Genomic DNA, 26,891 nt, shown 5'->3' on the forward strand with positions numbered 1-26,891 from the left:
TGCTCGGGCTTCTCATTGTGGTGGCTTCTCTTGTTGCAGAGCGTGGGCTCTGGAATGTGCATCTGTACTCTTTAAAAAATGTCAAGATGATAAAAAGGAAAGACCAAAGAGCTGTTGCATATTGAAGGAGAAAAAAGAGACATAGCAACTAAATGCGTGATTCTGGATTGGATCTTGGACCTGTAGAAGATATCAGAATAATAGTGACGTGAGTGGGGTATATAAATTACATAGTCAAATTGCTACAATGTTAATTTTCTGATTTGTTGGTTGGTTTTACTGTGGAGAGTGCCCTTTCTTTTAGCAAATCGACACTAAGGCATTAAAGGGTAGTACTGATGTATTAATGAAGCATTGTGTGCAACCTAACTTTTAAATGGTTAAGAAAAAAACAAATATGTCTACATATATACAGAGAGAGAGAATTACAAGAAGGACGATAAGGTAGATGTGGCAAAATACTAAAACTTGGGGAATCTGGTTGGACATATAGGAATCCTGTGTACTATTCCTGCAACTTTTCTGTAAGTTTGAAATAATTTCAAAATAAAACTTTTTTCAAAATGTAATTTTGGGGTTCCAGAATTGTCCTAAAATATCCACTCTCCATCTCTCAACCAACTCATACTTTCTTCCAGAAGGAAAAAAAAAAGATCTCACGCACTCAAAGAGTTGAAGATCTTGCTTAATTCACAATCTAGAGACTTTAAGAAAATCCTCCTCTAATGTAACAGGTTCTCTTCCCCCAAAGTCAAGTGCTGGTGAGTATCTCAGTCAAGGCACAGAGTTTTTAAGCCGAAAAACCCCCATGTGAAGATTTTATTATTGGAGAATATTTATTCTTATTTTAATACGTCTGCTGCTTCCATTGTCCAACTGGGTTGAGAGATTAGTTTAAGCTTAGCACAGGAGCTAACATCCACATATAGAAATGGCTTTTTTCTGTTACATAAGTTTTGTCCACTTCCTTATTTGGCTTTTGTAATAGATTGGATCAATGCTTCCATTTCTTCACTTCCTTCCTGTACAAAAATTATATTTACATAAAAGGTTCAATACAGCAAGAAGATAACACAAATATTTACAGACATAATAACAAACCTCCAAAGTATATGAAGCAAAAACTGAAGGGAAAGAAGAAAGAAACAGTCCTATAATATTAGTTGAAGATTTCAGTACCACACTGTCCATAATGGATAGAACCAGACAGAAGATAAGTAAGAGAATTTGAACAACACAAAAAACCAATTAGTTTTAACAAGGAGAACCCAACAACAAAATAAATGTTTGTTGTTGTTCTACCCAACAACAAAATAAATATACTTCTCACTTGCACATAGGACATTCTCTAATACAGACCATATGTTAGACCACAAATCAATTCTCAAATAGATTTTTTAAAGATGATAAGGACACCAAGTATTTTCTCTGATCACAGCAGGATGAAGTCAAAATCAATAATGAAAGGAAAACTAGAAAATTCACAAAATTGTGGGAATTAAACAACACACTTTTAACCATTTTAACCAAACAACAGGTCAAATAAGAAATCAAAACAGAAATTAAGAAAATACTTAGAGATGAATGCAAGCAACAAACACAGTTTTCATTTGCATAATAATGAAAACATACAATGAAAAGATGAAAACTTGTGAGATGTAGTGAAAACAATGCTAAGGGGGGTATTTAATGCTGTGAAAGCCAACCTTAAAAAGGAAGGAACATATCAAATCAATAACCTAAATGTACACCTTAAGGAATTAGAAAAGAAGAGCAAACTAAACCCACAACGAGTAGGAAGAAGTAATAAAGGTTAGAGCAGAGATAAGGGCCTCCCTAGTGGCTCAGCAGTATAGAATCTGCCTGCAATGCAGGAGACACAGGAGATGTGGGTTCGATCCATGGGTCTACAGGATCCCCAGAGGAGGGCATGGCAACCCACTGCAGTATACTTGCTGGGAAAATCTCATGGACAGAGGAACCTGGTGGGCTACAGTCCATGGGGTTGAAAACAGTCAGATACGACTGAAGTGACTGAGGACACACAATGCACAAAGCAGAGACAAGTGAAATAGAAAACAGAATAGAGGAAATCAATGAAACCGAAAGTTGGTTCTTCTAAAAGCTTAACAAAATGGACAGACCTTTAGCTAGACTGACTGCTGCTGCTGCTAAGTCGTTTCAGTCGTGTCCGACTCTGTGAGACCCCATGGACTGCAGCTCACCAGGCTTCTCCGTCCATGGGATTTTCCAGGCAAGAGTACTGGAGTGGGTTGCCATTGCCTTCTCCTAGATTGACTAAGAAGACTATATTTGCATTTTGACAGTTTGCATTTGAACGATTTTGTTTTTTTTAAATCCAGACCAGGATTCCACATTCTATTAATTGACATGTTTCTTTGATGTTCTCCAATCTATGGTAGTTTTCTCTATTTCCTTATTTTTCCTCATTCCCATTTTTTCCAACTTTTGAAGAGTACTGGTCAGGTATTTTATAGAATGTTCCTCAATTAAGGACTTTCTGAAGTTTTCTCTTGACTAGATTGGACTTACTATGCCCTTTGGGGAAGAACACCACAAAGGTGAAGTGTCCCTTGGGGTACAAGATATGAGCATGACTTATTACTCCTCGGCAGAAACACTCTAATGGCAGCCTTGAAGTTTTTCTCTGTGTCTTGACAGTTGCTTTTCATATTGTGGGAATAACAAACAAAAGCAGTTCTTAATTGCACTGTTGGATCACTCTGGAAGAATTAAGAGCCTAGTAGTTTTTTTTCTAAAACACTTTGTGAGGAGCATTGCCTTAGGATGACCCTGTGGAGAAAGAAATGGCAACCCCCCTCCAATATTCTTGCCTGGAGAATCCCATAGACAGAGGAGCCTGGTGGGCTACAGTCCATGGGGTTGAGAAGAGGAAAACAGTCCAACAAGAGTAAATAATGGGTTCAGTCATTAAGAAAAGTCAAAGACATTTAGTTCCTCTTCATGGGCTATTGCTAATATTCTGAGCCATATCCTGTGAGCTGTTTTATAGATACTGCAAGCCCTACCCAGTGGAAGAAGTTAACCATGTGATGAAAAGACTGTAGCCATGATGTAAACTGCCACAGTTCCAAGAAGACTACCCCTGGGCCAATTTCAAGATGACTGTCAGAGCTGACTATGCTGTTTCTCCATGTAAACTCCTCCCTTCAGCTAAAAGCTCTTACCTCCCCATGGGTTGCCAGCATCCAGAATAAAGCAAACTTCTTTTCACCAACCTTGCCTCTCTCTTTCTTTAAAAAATGTATTTAACTGCACCAGGTCTTGGTTGCAGCATGCAGGGATCTTCAACCATCCTTATGCTATGTGGAATCTTTCAGTGGTGGTATGTGGGATCTTTAATTACAGCATGCAGACTCTTAGTGGGATCAAGTTTCCCGACCAGGAATCCAACCCGGGCTCCCTGCATTGGGAGTCTTAGCCATTGAGCCACAAGGCAAGTCCCAACCTTTCCTCTGTACTGGTTTTTGAGGAGCAAGCAGCCAGACCCAACTTTAGGTAACAGCTGCACCAATTCACATTCCCACGAGCAGTGTACAAGCATTCCCCTTCCTCCACAGCCTCACTAACATTTGTAATTTGTGGTCTTTTCCAGGTAATTCTTAGAAACGCTAAAGCTAATGCAAAGATGCACTATTTTAGAACAAGCACTTTAAGACTCGGAATGACTTTCCATCTTATTTTGAGTCTTATGAAGAAGAAAATATGGTAAAATATATATATATAGGTTAAAAACTCATTTGAACTTATACTTAATTAAGGTTTTATACACCAGTTTCTCCAGGAAATGCAAATTTAACAGGAAAAGGAGACATGTCATAAGTTCAAAATGCTCAAGGCAAACAATCATTATGCATTCCTGCAAATAAAATTGTTTTATACTGTAAAAAAATATTTGAAGATCATATGGCAATTAAGAATTTATTTTCTCCCCCTCTCTGAATTTTAACCTCTATGAGGCTTTCAGATACAAAATGACTACTGTTATCTCAGTATTGGATTAGTCCAAGATCCTAAAGTCAGTTAGCAACTTTACATGACATAATTAAATTATCACTAAAGAATAATACAACTGCTGATAATAATAAGTATCTGATGAAGAAATATGGCTTTACTCAGTTTAGTTAGCATAACTCCATAAACTCACATAATGTTTATATTTTCCAAGATTTAGAAGGACAAAATTTATAAAGATGCTAGTGATCCAAATTATGATCCAACTTAATTAGACACCCATTTTTACGTTTAGAATCCTTAATATTATTGTAAGTAATAATAAACTGTATGACTCATGAGGCAACCATAAGGAATTTAGGTAATTGTTTTAATTTAACCTTTTTATTTAAACCAAATCCTACATAAATTAAAATGACATATTTGTAGGTTTAGGTCTCTCAGTGGTAAAATCAAGAAGTCATATAACCATCTTTTAAGCTCCAGATTCAGCCTCAAAATTTAATTTATCAAACGGTATGCTGTGATTAGGCATATAAAATTAACTTTGATGAAATTTCCTGGATTTATTGAGTTGGTCACAAAGTTTGTTCAGATATTTCCACAAGATGGTACAGAAAAATCCAAACTTATTGGTTAACCCAATAGTTTATTTTCTAAATCAGCTAAAAGTCTTAGAGAGAGAGGTTTCTTAGAATCCCGTTTATGACTATGAACTGTTGACCTGATGTTGACCCTCATATGTTCATTCTATGTCTTAAATTCAGCAGGGACATCCACATTACAGGTAGCTTTTCTCTTTTCTTATTAAAAAAGTTTTTAAGCAAAGGAATTATATTAGAGAAATGATGTTTAAATTTTTGCCAATATTTAATTGTTTATATGGTTATTCACATGACATTTTAAATTTTTGCCAGAGTGTAACAGTTATCTTTTAACCAAAGTTTTACTTTTTCCACTAGGCAGACACAAAACTACCATAAGATTCAGACTAAAATTTCTTCAAACTATTTACTATATTTCTTGTACCAATCAATGCAAATTCAGTCAGTGACACTGGATTTGAGAAGCCTGAGCCTGCTGTTTTGTACACGTCCATGGACGTGGACAGGCCCTTAGTCCTTAACCAAAAGCAATTTCCAAATTTATTTGAAGATAACCTGGAAAGGAACCAGCTCTCCTTTGTCCTGGTGGTGGGCTCACACCAGATGCCTCCTGAGTATGCTGGTGGTCCAGTGGCTAAGACTCTGAGCTTCTACGATAGGGGGCACGGTTCATCCCTGATCAGGGAACTAAGATCCCACATGCCACGTGGCATGTCCTCCAAATTAAAAATGTTTTAAAAAGAAAGAAAAGCCAGTCCTTCCTCCTGCTGCTGCTAAGTCACTTCAATTGTGTCTGACTCTGTGCGACACCATAGATGGCAGCCCACCAGGCTCCCCCATCCTTGGGATTCTCCAGGCAAGAACACTGGAGTGGGTTGCCATTTCCTGCTCCAATGCATGAAAGTAAAAGGTGAAAGTGAAGTCTCTCAGTCATGTCCAACTCTTAGCGACCTTGTGGACTGCAGCCTACCAGGCTCCTCCATCCATGGGATTTTCCAGGCAAGAGTACTGGAATGGGTTGCTATTGCCTTCTGCAGTCCTTCCTGAAGACCCCCAAATTTTCTTGGATGACATCCCCTCATTACTCTACTCATATAAAATGCAAAAAAGTCACAGTAAAAACATTGCACTAAGTGACTATCCAAAGAATAGGTAGAAGATATAAGGTCCAGTGCGAAAAGGCAAATTTTAGAATAAGTATTGAGTAATGCCATGCCATGATGTACTTGTATGCAGAGTACGTCATGGGAAATGCTGGGCTGGATGAATCACAAGTTGGAATCAAGATTGCAGAGAGAAATATTTACAGCCTCAGATATGCAGATGACACTACCCTATTGGAAGAAAGTGAAGAGGAACTAAAGATCCTCTTGATGAGGGTGAAAGAAGACAGTGAAAAAGCTGGCTTAAAATTCAACATTCAGAAAACTAAGATCATGGCATCTGGTCCCAACATTTCATGGCAAATAGATGGGGGAAAAGTGGAAACAGTGGCAGATTTTATTTTCTTGGGCTCCAAAATCACTGCAGACGATGTCTGCAGCCATGAAATTAAAAGATACTTGCTCCTTGGAAGAAAAGTGATGACAAACCTAGACAGCATATTAAAAAGCAGAGACATTACTTTGCCAACAAAGGCCTGTACAGTTAAAGCTATGGTTTTTCAGTAGTCATGTACAAATATGAGAGTTGGACCATAGAGAAGGCTGAGTGCTGAAGAACTGATGCTTTTGGTTGGAGAAGACTCTTGAGAGTCCCTTGGACTGCAAGGAGATCAAACCAGTCAATCACAAAGGAAATCAACCCTGAATATTCATTGGAAGGACTGATGCTGAAGCTGAAGCTCCAATACTTTGGCCACCTGATGGGAAAAGCCAACTCATTGGAAAAGACCCTGATGCTGGGAAAGGTTGATGGCAGGAGGAGAAGGTGGGGACAAAGGATGAGATGGTTCCAACACAGTGAGTGGTTCAGTATGATGGTTCCATCACCCATTCAGTGGACATGAATTTGAGCAAACTCGGAGACAGTGAAGTACAAGGAAGCCTGGCGCGCTGTAGTCTATGGGGTCAAAATGAATCAAGCACGACTTAGCGACTAAACTTAGCAGCAACAACAACGCCACACATATAAGTCTAAAAACACAAAGAAACATTATACTTTGTCATTTACATATGTAGAACAGTGAGAAAAAACAGAACAGCGCCTGCCCGGGGATAAAGGAGTCTGTGAGAAAGCCGTTTGGATCATCAACTGATCTGTCCAGAGGAGCAGCCTCTGAGTGAGCGGAGCTCAAGGGCCGTGGAGATGCCCATGAGGACAAGCCTGCCAGCAGCCAAGAGCAGAAGATGGAATCTGGGAGTCGGTCCAAGGACCCGATCGGGCTTCTTCCGTCCCACTCACCTCACCTCTCAACCCACATGGGGCCGGGTGAACAGACATGAGCAGCTTGAAAAATTTTAGAAACCTGAGGCTGGCGGGTCACCCCACCAGAAGGTCTATGAATGGTTAAAGCCCCGAAACTTGCTCTTGATGGATGAGTGGTGGGGACCAGACTCAGACCTGGAGTGGAGTTGCAAGAGGGTCAGGAGTCGCTCTTGTGACCCCAGACGTGGATCACGCCGCTGGGATAAAACAGTCTCCATGACACTTGGGAGTTGGCGAGGGGAGATGGAAATGATTTCTAGGCAATCTCATCAAATCCAGGATTTTACACTGGAAGCACTGCTGATTCGGTTTACAACCTAGAAATGAAATATATAGAACTCAGTGGCTGATTGGATCCTGGGTTGACACCTCTGATGTGTTTAAGGACCTGGATTACAAATGCTAAACCTTTTGAGTTCAAATCTAGAATCTGTGACTGACATTGGGTGTGATCTCAAGGGAATTGCTTAATCTCTCTGAGCCTCACTTTCTGCATCGTATGCTGACAGTTATAACCACCACATATGATTGTGGATTAAATGAGCAAATTGTGTAAAACAATTGTGTAAAATTGTTTCCCCTGCACAGTTTGAATACCTGGCAAATGACTGTAAAAAACATCCAGAAGTGCCTCTGGGTGACCTAATCGGGTAGGTACCCTGAGAGGTCGAGAATTCCCAGGTGATTGGTTTCTGAGGCTGGGATCCACCCAGCAGGGCGTGGCCAACCAGAGAAAGCTGGTTTGGGACTGCAGTACATCCTTTCCCAGGCTCTATAAAAGGCCAGGTGCTCTGGCCAGCAGCCCAGCCCTGGAAACTCTTGGCCCACGATGCTGAGGTCCCTGAGCACACGATGGATGCACCGATGGTGAGTTTGCACCATCTAAACCAGACACCAAAGTCTGTGTGCTGGGGTGGAAGGGTCAGCAACTCCCAGGTGGACAGTCATGAGTCCTAGAAAGAGTACACTCTTGGGGAAGAAGAACCCAAACATTTGAAATGGTTCATTTCTTCAAGGGGTTGTTGACTGGGCACTCTTGTGTGCATGCATTCTCCAGGGGGTGCCCTCACACAGACAGGTTCCTGCAAGCAGACAGGGTTGAGGCCTTTTCAGTTGCCTGTCCCTGAAGGTCCCTTGAGGGCAAGGATGCTGCTTGGATGGTCCCCTGAGTCCCCAGATCACTGTGTGGAACAGGGTGGCTGCAACCTCTGCTTAGAATGGAAGGATGTGAAAAATGTGTGACCATGACCATGTATGGAGGAGTCTGGGTGTATTATGGCATTAATAGAAATTGGACAATTAAGAGAAAGAGTTATAATCTATGGGGGGTGGGCACTGATTTCTTCCTACCTTAAAAGAATTTATTTTTTACCCAGCTTTATTGAAGTAGGGCTTCCCTTGTGGCTCTGCCTTCAATGTGGGAGACCTGGGTTTGATCCCTGGGTTGGGAAGATCCCCTGGAGAATGGAAAGGCTAGCCACTCCAGTATTCTAGCCTAGAGAATTCCATGAACTGTACAGTACATGGGGTTGCAAAGAGTGACATGACTAACTTTTGCTTTCACTTTATTGAAGTATAATTGACAAACTCCCATAGATTTAAAATAAACAACATGTATGTATACAACATGTATGTACATACAATATGATGTATGTAAATGTTGTGCAATGATGACCATACTCCAAGTGGCGAACATAATTATCACTTGCTATGGATACCTCTCTGTTTTGGGTGATGATGCTTAAGACTTACTCTCTGAGTAAATTTCTGGTATTCAAATAACTATCATCACCAAGCTATATATTAGATCCTCAGAACTTAATTGTCTTAAGACTTTTTGCTCTTTGACCAATGTCTTTCATTTACCGACCTCTCAGCCACTAGCGACCACTACTCTTCTCTCTGATTCTATGAGTTCAAATGCTTTTTCTTATTTTACATATAAAATAGTACCATAAGGTTTAGGTTTCTCTGACACTTCACATAAAATAACGCCTTCTAGCTTCATCCATGATGCTACAAATGTCAGGATTTCCTTTTTTGATGATTGAATGATGTTCTGTAGTATATACACAGGTTTCCTCTGTTCTCAGAAAGTGCAACATTCCTAGGAAACCTCTTGTAAGCTGAAATGGTATAAAGCAATGAGGCAGTCACCTTAGGACACTTCTTGCTAAAGGATTAGCAAAACAAATGAGGACAAAGTGCAGATGGTCACGGAGAGAATTCAAGGCTATGGCACTTCATGCTGAGATGCTGAGTGTAGTTCCCTAGGGAGGGTCTGCCAGTCTACTCAAGTTCACTGCAAAACAGATAATGAACACTACTTTCACTTTCAACTCTTTTTGTAAAAGCAAAAATCTTTTTTTCTTTTTTTGTAGATTACTGAAAACAAGTACTAGTGTAGATTTTCCATAAAAGGAAAATGGTAATCTTTCAAAAAGCACTGGATACCTGAATAACACATAATCATTCATCTGCTGAACAGACACTTCGGTTGTTTCCATATCTTGGCTATGGTGACGAGGGCTGCAATCAACCTCGGAGTTTAGATCTCTTTTCGAGATATGAATTTCATTTCCTTTGAACACCCAGCAGTGGAGTACTGGATCATATAGTAGTTCTAGTATTTAATTTTTCAGGAAGTTCCATACTGTTTTCCACAACAGCTGCAAAAATTTGCGTTCCTAACAGTAGTGCTTGAGAATTCCCTTTTCCCCAAATTCTGCCCCAGATTTATATCTTGTCTTTTTGATATAGCTATTCTATCAGATAGAGGTGTTACCTCACTGGAGTTTCTATTTGTGTTTCCTTAAAAAAACAGTTCAAACTGCTGCACAATTGCACTCATCTCACATGCTAGTAAAGTAATGCTCAAAATTTTCCAAGCCATGCTTCAGCAATACATGAACCGTGAACTTCCAGATGTTCAGGCTGGTTTTAGAAAAGTCAGAGGAACCAAAGATCAAATTGCCAACATCGGCTGGATCATCGAAAAAGCAAGAGAGTTCCAAAAAAACATCTATTTCTGCTTTATTGACTATGCCAAAGCCTTTGACTATGTGGACCACAACGAACTCTGGAAAATTCTGAAAGAGAAGGAGTACCAGACCACCCGACCTGCCTCTTGAGAAACCTATATGCAGGTCAGGAAGCAACAGTTAGAACTGGACATGGAACAACAGACTGGTTCCAAATAGGAAAAGGAGTACGTCAAGGCTGTATATTATAACCCTGCTTATTTAACTCATATGCAGAGTACATCATGAGAAATGCTGGGCTGGAGGAAGCACAAGCTGGAATCAAGATTGCCGGGAGAAATATCAACAACCTCAGATATGCAGATGACACCACCCTTACGGCAGAAAGTAAAGAAGAACTAAAGAGCCTCTTGATGAAAATGAAAGAGGAAAGTGAAAAAGTTGGCTTAAAGCTCAACATTCAGAAAACTAAGATCATGGCATCCAGTCCTGTCATTTCATGGCAAGTAGATGGGGAAACAGTGGAAACAGTGGCTGACTTTACTTTTTGGGGCTCCAAAATCACTGCAAATGGTGATTGCAGCCATGAAATTAAAAGACACTTACTCCTTGGAAGGAAAGTCATGACCAACCTAGACAGCATATTAAAAAGCAGAGACATTACCTTGCCAACAAAGGTCCATCTAGTCAAGGCTATGGTTTTTCCAGTAGTCATGTGTGGATGTGAGAGTTGGACTATAAAGAGGGCTGAGCACCAAAGAATTGATGCATTTGAACTGTGGTGTTGGAGAACACTCTTGGGAGTCCCTTGGACTGCAAGGAGTTTCAACCAGTCCATCCTAAAGGAGACCAGTCCTGAGTATTCATTGGAAGGACTGATGCTGAAGCTGAAACCCCAATACTTTGGACACCTGATGTGAAGAACTGACTCATGTGAAAAGACCCTGATGCTGGGAAAGATTGAGGGCAGGAGGAGAAGGGGACGACAGAGGATGAGATGGTTGGATGGCCTCACTGACTCAATGGACATGAGTTTGAGTAAACTCCGGGAGTTGGTGATGGACAGAGCGGCCTGGTGTGCTGTGGTTCATGGGATCACAAAGAGTCTGTGGTGACTGAGTGACTGAACTGAACTGAATAAACAGTATCTTTTCATGTGCCTATTGGACACCTGTGCATGCGTGCTCACTTGCTTCAGTCTTACTATTTTTTGCAACTCGATAGACTGTAGCCAGGCTCCTCTGTCCTTGGGATTCTCCAGGCAAGAATACTGGAGTGGGTTATCGTTTCCTCTTCCAGGGGACAGTTGGTCTCTCTCTTGACTAATTGTTCCCTTTCATTATATAATGACCTTCTTTCTCTCATGTGACAGCTTTGGCCAGTGAATTTTCCTGATGTAGTGTAGCTAACCTGGCTTTTGGTTTCCTTTTCCATGCAATATATTTGGTCGTCATTTCATAAGCCTACTTGTGTCCTGAAATCTTAAACATGAATCATATTATGATTTTTAAAACTCTGTGGGACAATATCTATGTAGGGGTGGTGGGATATTTTTACATTCATCTAGATTCCCACCTCCATTGATATATACGGTGGCATAGGAAGAGTTTTCATTCTAGAAATATTAATCTGACTGTCTTGAAGTTTCCATAAGATGGAGCCCTCTGATTCACAGAGGCCAATTAAGAGGCAATTGCAGGCTTTTAGGCAAGCAATGACGGTGGGCTAGACTAGACTTGGATCAATAGGAAGGGAGAAGCATGAATGTGGAACTGGGATTTGAGCTAGGTAGGGTATATGAACTTCCTTTTTTTTTTTCAGGACTCCACAACTGAAGCTCAGCTATTGGGTAATAGCCAAGAGGCTTCAAGAGACTCTTACCTTGAAGCAATAGAAGAGCTTGAGGCATTTTTCCAGGAACTCAATGACACATATGGGACAGAAAACTCAGCAGCACCAGAGGCAGAACTCTGTGCACCCCTGACTGCCCGTGAAGAGGACAGCCAAAAGGAGTCCATGCAGAACCAGGTGAAGAATCTTTTGACTCACGATGATGATTTATACATGTCCTAGCATCCCTCAGACACTTCTGTGCAGAACTAACATCCACCCATGTTAAAGCCTTTGATTTGCCCCATGGAAATTTAGGCAAGATCCTTTTTGACCCAAGGTGACTTCTTTTGAGGACAGTAGACCAGCACTAACATCCCAGATGACAGATGTCACTGACACCCCAAACACAGCCTGAGATTTTAGAGGCTGGATGCAGACCTAGAGCTGGGGGAATGAAAATCAGAAGTCCTTCTTTGAGTCCATTTTCTCCGAGGTCCTCACAGTTATATCTGTCAGAACTCACTGAGTTCTCTAGTCTTGAGGAGCTTTCAGTTCAGTAATGGAGGAAGGGGAGCAGACTGGCATGACCCTATTTCAAGAATGAGAATGGGAGGAAAGGAAGTGCCAGATTAAGATGTTATCAGAAGTCGACTCCCCATGAGGCCTTCAGCTCTGAGAATCCATAAGTTTTCACGGTCCTTCTTGGTGGAGTGTCTCCACAGTGACATTGGCCTCATGAGCATATCCTATTTCTACACCTCCAAGCGACAGTAGCCTTTGCTCCACTGTGGCTGGGACATTTTCACTTAGGTTCAAGCATGATTATATATAACAGTTAAATTTAAGGCCATCTCTCATTTCTGTGGATTTTGTTTAGAAAAAGACTTCAGAAGGTCCTCAGCTTACCTTATTCAATGGATGTATCATCATAAGTTTTGATTATAGTCCCTGTGCAAATTATCACAGCTGTCGCTCTGTTCTGAGAGTCAGGACAAGGTGGAAGAGTCTGGGCTTTCTTGGCAGGGATGAGAATGGGAGATCATATTTGGTAATACAGGCTACAGTCACTGAGACAGTTTGCTGAGAGAGGCAGACTGAGAAAGGGACCAGACGGGGATATGGCAAAACTGAGCAGACTGGTTGATCAGGGTACGACAAGAGCGGCAAGGAGGCACACAGGGTGGACAGGTGTGAGACTACTGACATCACGGCTTTCGGCAGTCAATTGTAAACTTTCTGCCAGATGTTTAGGAAACCTATACACCCAGTGATGGTGGGTGTGTAGGATTAGAATTTGAACTGGGTACAACATCTGACTGGTGGCTCATTTGGTAAAGAATCTGCCTGCAATGTAGGAGACCTGGGTTTGATCCCTGGGTCAGGAAGATACCTTGGAGAAGGAAATGGCTACCCACTCCAGTATTCGTGCCTGGAGAAGCCCATGGACAGAGGAGCCTGGTGGGCTACAGGCCATGGGGTTGCAAGTGTTGGACGTGATTTAGTGACTAAACTACCACCAACTTTTTTTTTTTTTTTCAGAAACCCACAACTGAGGATCTAGTTCAGTTATCAGGCAACAGCAAAGAGGCTTCCATGACATCTTACTTTCCAACACTTGAGGACATTGAGGAGTTTCTCCAGGAGGTCAATGAGACATATAAAACAAGAAGCCCAGCTGCACCAGAATCAGAGCTCTGTGTACCTCTGACTGCCCCTGATGAGGTCAGCCAAAAGGAGTCCCTGCAGAAGCAGGTGATGAATCTTTTGAGGCCCACGATGATGATTTATGCATGTTCTGTCATCCCAGGGACAGTTTTTGTCCATGTTAAAGCCTTACTTTGCCCCTTCGAAACCTAAAGTGACTTTTTTTTTTTTACTCCAAGGTGACCTCCTTTGATGAGAGAAACCCTGAAGCACATCAGTTGATGGATGTCACTGACACTCCGAAGACATTCATCACTGATTGTCAAGCAACAGCCGTTAATGCAAACAAGTTGACAATCCCCAGTGAGGGCAGCCAGATGAAGACCCTCAGTGATGACCAGAGCCTCTATGGAGACCAGATGCCCTTCAGTGTGGTCCAAACTACCTATATGGGTCAGATGAAGAAACTCAATGATGAAGACACTCCCCACCAAGTCTATATGATGCCACTTTCCTCAGCATCATTGCTATATCCTAGAATTCTGTATGTTGCCAGTTCTCATTTGACCCAAGGACAACCTGCAGAAATGCAGAAGTGGAATCCCAAGATTCAGAGGTGTCCATTGCAGAAGAGGCCTGACATTTTGAGGCCTTACATCTGCACCTATAACTGTGGGAAAGCATATGCCAAATCTTCCCATCTGCGAATCCACGAGCGTGTGCACACAGGTGAGTAAAGACTGCAGGATGGGGGTGTCAGGAGAATAACTAAAGGCCTCTGCCTTTACAAAACATTGGGATCATTTGAGATCATTGCCACCTCCCTCTAAGTCTGGGACTCAGAAGACTCTAGAAAAGGTTGGCCGATCTGAAAAGGTATAAAAAGCAGTCCCTAGAACAGACTCTAGTTCTGCTCCAGAGGCAACCTGGCTGCAGCGTTTTGTGGTGTTGACTGCCTGGGATGATGGAAGAAGTGGAGGGCTTTGTTTGACCTCTTAGGATGGTCCTGACCCTACCTCTTCTGGGACTGTCTCTGTATGGCCTCCCATAGTCCCAATAGATAACCCCACTCAAGCTTCTCTACCCACCACTACCTTCCTGCTTTCCCTCCTACTTTTCTTTTTCTTTTCCTCTTCCTCCTTCAGCCCTCTTGCCTATCCTGCCCTCCTCCTCTTCCTTTCCTGTACACGCCTTCCAGTCTTGTCTTCTGTCTCTCTCTGTCCCACTCCAACATGCCCAACAGTTTTCTTCTCCATTCTTTTCCAACTTCCCTGTCTCATGCTACCTTGAATCACGACAAGTCTCCCTTTCTTTCTCGGTTCCAGGAGAGAAGCCCTATAAATGTAACATGAATGGATGCACATGGGCATTCTCCCGTTCATCTGAGCTCAACAGACACAAGAAAAGGCACACCATGGAGCGGCCCTACCTGTGTTCTACATGCGACAAAGACTTTGCCCGATCTGATCACTTAAAGCAGCATCAGAGAGTCCACAGATGAATTTCTCCCACGATGACAAACCCAGCAGCCTTTGAGGAAATGACTTAAACTGAAAGATTCTCCCTGCTAAGACTTTGCTTGGCACCTAGCACTGTGCCAGCACATGCTTAATATTAGTTGTAAATGTTAAGGTTTTCATTAATTTTTGTATAAATGTAATGTATAAAGAAATGTATAAAGAATATGTGTATGCACTTCAGTAGAATCAGAAGCACTCTGCATTTGCTTTTCTGTGCATAGTGAATGTTTTCATCACTGTTTTATGAATCCTTGTAGAAATCCTTTATTTCTTTATTCCTTGTAGAAATCCTTTATTCCTTTAATAGAAATCCTTTATTTCTATTTGTACATGTAAAGATGTTTTATGTAGATGATTGTAATGCATGCATAGTTCAAATGTGTTAAGAAATTAGCATTTCAGTGGGAGGTGGGAGGGAGGTTCATATGTACATCTATGGCTAATGTATGGCAGATATATGGCAATGGATGGCAGATATCAAACCAATATTGTAAAGCAGTCATCCTTCAATTAAAAAGAAAGAAAAAAAGAAGAAAGAATGTAGCATTTCATATCTGAGCACTTCATTTATTTCTTTGGAGGTCCATTTCTACAGAGTTAAGAGGAAGGGGACGCTTGGTTACTTCCAGTGTCAAGTGGTCTCCTTAAATGAAACTCATTTGGATGAACTTCATTAAAGAGTTGAACCTCCTCCTGTCTCAGCTGTTTTTCTCTAAGGTAAAGTGTCTCTTTTCCCCTTCTGCTTTCTCAGGACACAGCAGGTGGTGGTGTTGGAGGAGGAGGAGTGGTCAAGTGCTGGCCGCCAGGGGAAAGATGTTTCCTTTCCATGGGGCCTCAGGCTTCTGCTGACATGTCTGCAGCTGCAGTGACCTGGGGTCTGTTTCCTGGGCATGACTGAACACCTGCTCCTGAGGAGCTGAGCCGTCTTCATCTGGGTGTTTAGGTCCTTCTCCCAGCTCTTGCAGGCCCTGTCCTCTTAGGTCTGACTTGGACCCTCATCCAAGTGCCAACTTGAATAATATTCCTTTGAAAAAGTGTCTGGGTAAGCCCTCCATTTGTTTCCAAGTTTGGGGGCCACTCAGAAAGGCACTTTCTACTGCAAGACTTCAAAAAGAAGCAGACTGCAAATCCCAGGGCTTCAGTGTGCCCTGCAGCATTTGAAGTTCTACTTGACCCACCCACTCATACTCCAGAGGCCCCAGGAGCTAGATTCCTGGGTCTTTGAGGGTCTCACAATAATTATCTCTTAATGTGATATTAAGTATGATATGAATTAATATAAGTACAAAAATATACATCTGTGAGAGCCCATCACCCAGTGGCCTGCACTCAGGTATTGAAATGATCAATCAGGACAATGAGCCAAACTGAAAGTAGAGATCAAGCCTTTACTCACTTACCACTGGAGAGTGAGCAGGGAACCAAAAGAAGATGTGGCAGCTCTCCAACATTCCTTCTCTCCTTGTGAAACACCAGGCAAGGGTTACATTACATACAGTTATGGGGGAGTATTCTCATTGCCTCCAACAAAAGACCCCTACCATTTTGTGGAAGGGAGAGAAAGGTGGGAAAGGGGAATTCTAGGCATGGAAACATATTGAGTCAGATGGGAGACAAATGCTTCAGCCAATACCCCTAGTAAGGAGGTGTGGGTGTCCTTGCAGCCACTTGCTTCAGAGATTTGCACTTCAGGGATCTGCCCCAGGTCTGATGTAGGGAGGGGAGCTTCCAGCACGAGGCCATCCACAGTCTTGTAAGGGCCCGTCCCAAAAGATCACAAATAGGTATTGACCTCCTGGAACTGGACTCCTAAATTCAACCCCTGGGTCTTTTAGGATCTGAATGAGAAGCAGAGGTTACACCATCAGGTCCTCTGTGAGCCAGACATTGATGGGGTGTGACCATGCTGATTGGTCAGTATGAGGGCCATGATCTAAACCACTCCAAGTCGAATGATTAGGCCTGCCTGGAGGAGTGAGTGTAGCCATGAGCCCCTATGTTTTTTAAGCAAGATAAAGATGGCCTATAACCCATTAGGGTCTATTCTAAAAGGCCAGAAGGCCTTCTGTCTCAGCCTCCTAATGGACTGCTCTAATTTGCCAGTTTTCTTGATCCAAGTGTTGGCAATGGCACAGATCCCCTAGACTGGGCAGCTGGAAGCCAAGGACTAAGCAGTTAGCCAACACTACTCAGGCCAAGGAGTGGGGGCTGTTCTGTTGTGCCTCCAATGCTCAGAGAGTATCATTAATAACTTCAACAAAGGCCAAGGGCAGGTTGCATAGAACTTTTTAATAATTGGAGGCTTCCAGCAGTGAGAGAAATTACCCAGTCTGTGCAGAGTAGCAGTGAGTGTAGGAAGAAGACCACCACTAGTGTGGCCAAAATTCTCTAATGGTGGATCTCCCACTGCTCTTCCAGATGTTCCAGTGGCCTCCTTCTCTGACAGGAGTGAACTGACATTTAGGGAGGTGTTTTGCTCCTGCAGAATCCAGTTGCATCAACAAAGGATGTCACACTGATGATGCTGGTGCACTTGAGGTACTAGAAAGGCCCTAACTGCCTATCAAAAGAGATGCACTTTTCAAGCAAATCAGAGTTGATGAATCCAAAGTCAACTAACACAACTGGCCTATGACACTGTTCTGCTCTAGATTCCAATTGGTGATCTGAGAGATTGTGGAGACATGTAAGACAAGAGTAAATGTAGATAAATGGGGCCCAGGAAAAGGGTGACTGGGTGGGCCATTGGATCGCCTCCTGGCATTTCACTGGTAAAGTCCCCACTCTAAGGAAGCAGCCTTTCTGGTAACCCAGTAGACAAATACCATCAAGATCCCCAAATGGGTCAGTGGGAGGGCACCAGTTCCAAAGCCTCCCACCAAAAACTGGGCCCTCTCCTCCCCTTTTTTCTCTTCCTTCCCAACCAAAGTGTACTGTGTTGGGGCACTTTGAAAGAGGGGGTCTGTGGCAATGCACCCCATCACTAGATGCTCCATCACAAAGTGTAATGGTAAGAAGATCTTTGTCATGGTAAAAGCAAACTAACCAAGTCTCTATCTAGGTCTCTTTGAATTACTATAGAAAGTGACCCCGAAGCACTTTACCTTCTTTTCTGGAAAGCATGAGCCTCAATAACACAATGAGTTGCAGAAAGTCTCCTAACACCAGGGACCTGCTCACAGTCAACAACAGTCACTGCCTGCAACTAGAACAGCTTCGCTTTTGGCTTGTCCAACATCCATTGTACACCTGCTTTAACCACAGATGAAAAGAATGCATTGTCCTGAAGTAAAAAGCATGTCTACTTTGAGGACAGGGATCAATGCCGCCCTTCCTACGACACCGATGCTAGTACTCCCTGAAAGATTCCCTTCCCAGATGCCAAGGCCATACTGACTTACCGTGTACATGTTAATATCTTTCTTTTGAAAACCTGAAGGAATATTTGTCATAATTGATGTATGCTCTTGTTCTGAGAGATATAAAATTGTGCTGAATGCCACGTATCTCCGGAGCACTTTCTTCCTTGGTGGAGACTGAACTCCCAGACTAGTCCTCAGTATGGCTAAACTAACACTCTCTTCTATTCCTTACGTCGGACTATGTAATGATTGTCTGGGTTGACAACCACTCGGAATAGTACCAGTCACGGGTCAGATGTTTGCAGGTACACAGCGATGTTTTTACTGCTGTGCGTTTCTGTGATCAGACATGTATGACTCTTTGTGACCCCCATGGAGTATCGCCCACCAGGCTCTGTCCATGGGATGATCCTGGCAAGAATACTGGAGTGGGTTGCTATTCTTCCTCCAGGGGACCTTCCTGACCCAGAAATGGAAACCACAGCTCCTGAATCTTTACCACTGAGCCACCTCGGGCCCCAGACAAAAGTCTTCTACTTTCTTATGGACCTGGGAGACCTGGAGAGGAAGAGGAAGAAGGGCTAGGAGTGGAGAGATATGAGTCATAGTGAAGAAATGTGCCTCACCAATGCCTCCAGTAAAGAGGCTTATGGATGGAAGTGAGCAGGCAAGAAACAAATCTTTTATCAGCCTGTCTGATCTAAGGGGCCCTGGGTCACCTTCAGAAAGTGCAATGCCCTGCTGTGCACCACATTCCATGTGGGGAGGATAGCTTCCCCCAGGAAACCAGCCAGGGACAGCCTTAGGGTCAGCCCTGAAAAAAAAATCACATATAGGGCTTGGACTTGAGACAGAATCTTCACCCAATTTAAGAATTGGAATATTATTGACACTTTTTGTATCTACTCACGTGCTTCTCTCATCTAACCCTGTCTATAACCTAGGAATAACTACTACTCTGAATTTTGCATATATATATATATATCCCCTTGATTTACCTTCTATGCATTTATTACAAATCTATGTATTTAAAAAATGTATAGCTTTGGGAACTGGCTATCCAGTGGTTAAGACTCCAGGCAGCACAGATTTGATCCCTGGTCAGGGAACTAATGAAGAAGGATATGGCAACCCCCTCCAGTATTCTTGCCTAGAGAATCCCGTGGACAGAGGAGCCTGGTGGGCTGCTGTCCATAGGGTTGCACAGAGTTGGACACAACTGAAGCGGCTTAGCATGCATGCATGCATTGGAGAAGGAAATGGCAACCCACTCCAGCGTTATTGCCTGGAGAATCCCAGGGATAGAGGAGCCTGGTGGGCTGCCATCTATGGGGTCACAGAGAGTCAGACACGACTGAAGGGACTTAGCAGCAGCAGCAGCAGCAGCAGGGAACTAAGATTCTGAGTGTGTGAGGTGTGGCCAAACAAACAAATAAACACAAAGACCCTTGGTAACAACCACCAAAGAAAAATTCAACACATTATCAACAACCTGGGGTGGGAAGGAGACCAAAGAAATATGAGCATGCACTTGAGTCTTTTATCAAGTGCAACCACCATAAAGAGAAAAGATACTACACCATTCTTCATTATCCAAATTTAATCTGCTGGACAGTGAATTTTTAGACATTAACCTAAATATGAAACATAGTAACACATTCCCACCCCATTAAAAATCCCAGCCATTTTCTTGAAATTTCACTAAAACTAAAATCCACTAAGGATTTTACATTATGTCAAGCAGTAGAATGCGAAGTCAAGTGGGCCTTAGGAAGCATCACTACGAACAAAGCTCGTGGAGGTGATGGAATTCCAGCTGAGCTATTTCAAATCCTAAAAGATGATGCTGTCAAAGTGCTGCACTCAATATACTAGCAAATTTGGAAAACTCAGCAGTGGCCACAGGACTGGAAAAGGTCAATTTTCATTCCAATCCCAAAGAAAGGCAATGTCAAAGAATGCTCAAGCTACTGCATAATTGCACTCACATGCTAGCAAAGTAATGCTCAAAATTCTCCAAGCCAGGCTTCAACAGTACATGAACTGTGAACTTCCAGATGTTCCAGCTGGATTTAGAAAAGGCAGAGGAACCAGAGATCAAATTGCCAACATCCACTGGATCATTGAAAAAGCAAGAGTTCCAGAAAAACATCTACTTCTGCTTTATTGACTATGTCAAAGCCTTTGACTGTGTAGACCACAACAAACTCTGGAAAATTCTTCAAGGTATGGGAATATCAGACCACCTGACCTGCCTCTTAAGAAATCTATATGCAGGTCAGGAAACAACAGTTAGAACTGGACATGGAAAAACAAGACTGGTTCCAAATCAGGGAAGGAGTGCATCAAGGCTGTATATTGTCACCCTGCTTATTTAACTTATATGCAGAGTACATCATGAGAAACGCTGGGCTGGAAGAAGCACAAGTTGGAATCAAGATTGCCGGGAGAAATATCAATAACCTCAGATATGCAGATGACCCCACCCTTATGGCAGAAAGCGAAGAGGAACTAAAGAGCCTCTTGATAAAAGTGGAAGAGGAGAGTGAAAAAATTGGCTTAAAACTCAACATTCAAAAAACTAAGATCATGGCATCTGATCCCAACACTTCATGGCAAATAGATGGGGAAGCATGGAAACAGTGACATACTTTATTTTTCTGGGCTCCAAAATCACTGCAGATGGTGATTGCAGCCATGAAATCAAAAGACGCTTGCTTGCTCCTTGGAGGAAAAGTTATGACCAACCTAGACAGCATATTAAAAAGCAGAGACAAAAAAAAAAAAAAAGCAGAGACATTACTTTGCCAACAAAGGTCAATAAAGTCAAGGCTATGGTTTTTCCAGTGGTCTTGTATGGATGTGAGAGTTGGACTATAAAGAAAGCTGAGTGCTGAAGAATTGATGCATTTGAACTGTGGTGTTGAAGAAGACTCTTGAGAGCCCCTTGGGCTGCAAGGAGATCCAACCAGTCCATCCTAAAGGAGAGCAGTTCTGGATGTTCATTGGAAGGACTGATGCTGAAGCTGAAACTCCAATACTTTGGCCACCTGATGCAAAGAGTTGACTCATTGGAAAAGACCCTGATGCTGAGAAAGATTGAGGGTGGGAAGAGAAGGGGACAACAGAGGATGAGATGGTTGGATGGCATCACCGACTCAATGGACATGAGTTTGAGTAAACTCCAGCAGTTGGTGATGGACAGGGAAGCCTGGCGTGCTGCAGTCCATGGGGTCGTAAAGAGTCGGACACGACTGAGCGACTGAACTGAAAGCAGTGGAAGAATAAAATACGGAATGTAATAAAAGAGTAACTCTATAAGGGAACACTATATGGGACTCTAGGGCTGAAAGAGGACAAGCTAAGGAGTAAAGACAAGCTTGGAAGATGAGCCCTCTCTCTGAGGTTGGGGTTCAGATCTCATTGAAGAAGGTATAGCTGCAGAAGGTGGATGGCAGTTTGCAGGTTTGTAGTCATTGCGGAAGCAGAGCTGGTTCACAGTCACTGATCAAGCAGGAAGGAACCCTCCAGGGTGCAGGTGAGCTGTAGATGGGGGCTGGGTGCCTGAGAGGGAATAGAGGTGCTAGTGTGGGCCTGAGGCATGGAATACACAGTGTCCATGGTGGGAGGGCTGTGGTGTTGGGAGTCAGAGGAGACAACCCTGGGAGTTAGCAGAGGGACTGAGGGTGGTGGTGTGGGTGGGAGGTCTGCAGTGTGCAGTGTCTGCATTGACAGCGCCGCGGGAGGGTGACCACCAGGCTCTGCTCTGCCTGCAAGGTCAACAAATAGTAATGTGGAGCCAGAGGATGAAAAGAGGGACCAGTGGGATAAAATAGAAAACCTATAAATAGCCACAAGGACATATCAGAAATAAGTACAAAAAATCAATAGAAGAAAGATGAACTTTAAGAAATTGTGCTGGGGGAGTTCCGTGGTGATCCAGTGGTTAGGATTCTGGGCTTTCATTGCTGTGGTCTGGGTTCAATACTTGGTCAGTGCAGAATTGGCTGCAGTGCAGCCAAAAAAAAAAAAAAAAGAAAATGCTGGTATAGCTGTTTAACTTAGTAGCGAAAGCTGAAATTAGATTTGTAATTCATTCCATATGTAAAAGTAAACTCAAAAGGATCAGGTATTTAAAAGTAAAATATGTAACCATATGGGCAACTGAACAACAAGCACCAGAAAAAAATAGGTGAATTCCTCTATGTTGCTGTTCAGTCAATAAGTCGTGTCCAACTCTTTGCAAGCATGCCAGGATTCTCTATCCTCCACTATCTCCCAGAGTTTGCTCAAGTTCATGTCCACTGAGTTGGTGATGCTATCAACCATCTCATCCTCTGCTGCCCGCTTCCCCTTTGGCCTTCAATCATTCCCAGCAGCAGGGTGCTCATTTTCCAACGAGTTGGTTCATATAACCAGAATTTATAGAAAAAATTCTAGGACTCAGGTCCAGATGCAGTAAAAGAAGAGAGTTGGTAAAATTGTCTGTATGAAAATAAAAATCTTTCACAGGGCAAACAATAGAGAGATAAACAGGCAGACAGATAAAATCAAGAGACAACTGGCAAACTCTAAAAACTGAGGGGAAAATATACCAAAACCCAGAGGAAAATACGGGCAAAATCATTGAATAGACAATTTACATGAAAATATACTTTAATAGCCTGTAAATATATGAATAGAAATCTATCATTTGTGATTTGAAGGGTAAAAATCAAAACTACAGTTAAAGAATAAGGCAGTGAAAATGGTGAAGGACCTTTGAAAATTCTCTCCTCCATAAAATAATGGATTAGAGTAAAAAACTTTGAACTCAAGAAATTAGTCACAGACTTGAGACTGGGGAGCATTTATATGAGAAAAATGGCTGACATGAAAAAAACAACAAGCTCTGTGGTACTTCAGCTTGTCCTCTTTCCATCCATCAAGGCTTCCTTGTAGACTTGAAAACAGCCTGCAGTCATGGTGAAAACTAGCAGCCTGGCAGCCACTGTAGAGGACAGAACAAGGTTGGAATTCCTGTAAACCACCCCTTCCCAGAGAAGTCTCATTATTTTACCGGTTTGGTGGGTCCCTGAAAGATCGCAGTTGCAAAACTGACAATATTTGACCAGACTCAAAGTTTGCCTGGGGCAAACACCATTTTCTCTGGGGGCATTTATTAAAAATCACTCTAGGTGTTTTTTGGACATCACATCTGCCTGAGGCAGTGGGTAATAGATCTAATACTCCACACACTTCCTCCTAAAAATCAAACAGAGAGTTGAGAGTAAATAAAAGCACCTCTGGCGGCGCTGGCCTCAGAGGCTAAGGAGAGCTGGAGGAGGTAGCGGCAGTGGGAAGTTGCTGCACTTTGGTGTAAACTGCAATTCATTAGGGATCCTTTCTCAGACTCCAGTTAGAAGTGAGAGTTCACATAAGTGAGGCCGCCATTGCTGCTTTGAACACCTCAAAAGGGGAGAATAAATTTATCAGGAGTGAAAAAGAAGAGCTTGCTAGAAGCCAAAGAAAATAATAAAAAGTCCAGCACTAGGGTCTTCAAAATTGGGAAAAGAGTACATCAAGGCTGTATATTGTCACCCTGCTTATTTAACTTATATGCAGAGTACATCATGTGAAATGTCAGGCTGGGTGAAGCACAGCTGAAATCAAGATTGCCGGGAGAAATATCAATAACCTCAGATATGCAGATGACCCCACCCTTATGGCAGAAAGTGAAGAAGAACTAAAGAGCCTCTTGATGAAAGTGAAAGAGGGGAGTGAAAAAGTTGGTTTAAAATTCAACATTCCGAAAACAAAGATCATGGCATCTGGTCCCATCACTTCATGGCAAATAGATGGGGAAACAGTGGAAACAGTGACAGACTTTATTTTTCTGGGCTCCAACATCACTGCAGATGGTGACTGCAGCCATGAAATTAAAAGACACTTGCTGCTTGGAAGAAAAGCTATGACAAACCTAGACAGTGTATTAAAAAGCAGAGACATTACTTTGCCAACAAAGGTCTCTATAGTCAAAGCTATAGTGTTTCCAGTGGTATTGTAAGGATGTGAGAGTTGGACCTTAAAGAAAGCTGAACTCTGAAGAATTGATGTTTTTGAACTGTGGTGTTGGAGAAGACTCTTGAGAGTCCCTTGGACTGCAAGGAGATCCAACCAACTCAATCGTAGAGGAAATCAACACTTAACATTCACTGGAAGGACTGATGGTGAAGCTGAAGCTCCCATACTTCAGCCACCTGATGTGAAGAGCTGACTCATTGGGAAAGATTGAAGGCAGGAGCAGAAGGGGGTGACCAAGGACAAGTTGTTGGATGGCATTACCGACTCGATGGAAATGAGTTTGATCAACCTCCGGGAGATGGTAAAGGACTTGGAGGCCTGGTGTGCTGCAGTCCACGGGGTCACAGAGAGTCAGACACGACTGAGCAACGGAACAACAAGGGCTCCTTCTCCTACCAAACGCAAAGACCGCTCTGATGAGAAGTCGAAAGGATTGCTCTGAAGATAAATGGGCCCCCAATCAGTCAAGCGAGAAGGAAGGATGGTGGAAGAGGTTCAGTGCTTCTGGTGGTAGTAGCACCAGGCCTGGCTCCAGCCACTCCAGAAGTCCCAGCACCTCCCGTAGCTCCAGAGGCTCCTCAGGCTCTCCGAGTCCTTCTCAGGGCAGACAGGACAACAGGTGGCATTCTTGTTCCAAATCCAAACCACCCAAAAGGGATGGAAAGGGAAGGAAAAGGCAGAGCCCTTCCCCTAAATCCACCGAAGTCCACAGTCGGAGGCTCACCAGGAATGTGACCAAGGGACACATTGTGGAGATGTTTTCCACCTGTGGAAAAATTAAAATGACTGACATGTCTGCTGAAGGGATGTACCCTCATCTGTCTGAAGGCTTATGTGAAGTCTGAGAACCCGGATGAGGCTGGGAAGGTTCTGAAAGCACATGGACAGAGGAAAAATCGATGGCCAGAAGATCACTGCTACTGCTGTGCTGGCCCCCTGGCCTCAGCCATCCCCCAGGCGACTGAGTCCTCCCAGGAGAATGCTCCCACCACCTCCCATGGGGCACAGGCCATCCATCACCGCCTCGGATGAAGGAGGTTGCATCCCCTGCCCTCCACCTAAGCCCCCTGCCACTCGCTCCATAGGAGGCATTCCAGCTCCAACTCCTCTGGATAAGCAGGGCCACCAAAGTTCTGCCCCTGTGACTTATATCTCATCCAGCTCACTTTTGTCACTTTCCCAGCTGAAGGAGGATCCGTACGAAAGAACGCCCTTCCTCCCTCTGAGGCAGGCTTCCAAGGTGAAGGCAGCAATTGAGATGTTTCCCAGGTCGTAGGGTTCTGGCTGCAGAAGTGTTGTTGGTTTGGGATAGTGCTTGTAAAGACGCAAGGATGAGCTGAGGGCTCTAGGTGGTGGTACAGTCCCAGCCTGGGAGCATGTTTCCCCATTCCACAGGTGACCTGGGGCCTATCTGGTTATCTGTGTGGCAGAGTCCTGCAGGAAAGGGCATGCCCAGCTGCCTTTCCTGGTAGCCTGGCCCTGCTCCCCTGCCCGAGTCCTCTTCTGACCTCTGTATCTAAATACCCTGTTATCTGCCCCAAATGGTTCTTTTCACATGTATTTGCGTGGATGCATACACACACACACATGCACAAACACACACACACAAGTCTCTCTCTTTCTGAAATTGGTAAGTTGACAGTGATGACTGCCTGGTCATCACAGAACTCCCTGTTGTGTTGGTATTCATGGTATTGGTGCAGGTTACCTTAGCAATACGTACATTGCTTTTTTGGCTTTTATTATACAGTCAGTACTATGAATTTTATGTTTTGAGTTTTGTAATTTTTGCAGCATTTTAATATTGTGTTTGTACTTTGTTGGGCAGAATAAAAGAGTTCTGTTGAATAAATGTACAATTAGAGAAGGTAATGGCAACCCACTCCAGTACTCTAGCCTGGAAAATCCCATGGACAGAGGAGCCTGGTAGGCTGCAGTCCATGGGGTTGCTAGGAGTCGGACACAACTGAGCAACTTCTCTTTCACTTTTCACTTTCATACATTGGAGAAGGAAATGGCAACCCACTCCAGTGTTCTTGCCTAGAGAATCCCAGGGACGGGGGAACCTGGTGGGCTGCCATCTATGCACAGAGTCGGACACGACTGAAGTGACTTAGCAGCAGCAGCAGAATGCAAAAAAGAGAGAGGGGGCACCCTAGAAGACAGTAGTGTTTCCAAGAAGCTTAAGCAGATGATGAAAGAAGGAAGGAAATAGCTCAGAATAAAGATTCTACTTAGAGAAGATCTAAGAATCAGAGAAAACAACCAGAAATAAAAGTGCCATGTACTAAAGAAATAGCTCTACATTGTGCAAACAAAAGAGGACAGTTTTGAACTGAAAATTACTTTTAATACCTAAATTTCCCCACCTCATACACCAGAAATTCCTTTCAAATAAATGGTCCAGAAAAACCCAACACATTCTAAACATAAACAAGAAAAATCAAACCTTGATACAAA

The 26,891-nt window shown here is 43.1% G+C and overlaps 1 pseudogene; it reads left to right on the forward strand.

The window, feature by feature from the left end:
* Positions 1-7,880: 7,880 nt before the first annotated feature.
* LOC122429199 lies at positions 7,881-25,707 on the forward strand (annotated as a pseudogene).
* Positions 25,708-26,891: the final 1,184 nt, after the last annotated feature.

The sequence above is a fragment of the Cervus canadensis genome, chromosome 2 (genome assembly GCF_019320065.1).
Source record: "Cervus canadensis isolate Bull #8, Minnesota chromosome 2, ASM1932006v1, whole genome shotgun sequence".
Taxonomy (NCBI): Eukaryota; Metazoa; Chordata; class Mammalia; order Artiodactyla; family Cervidae; genus Cervus; species Cervus canadensis.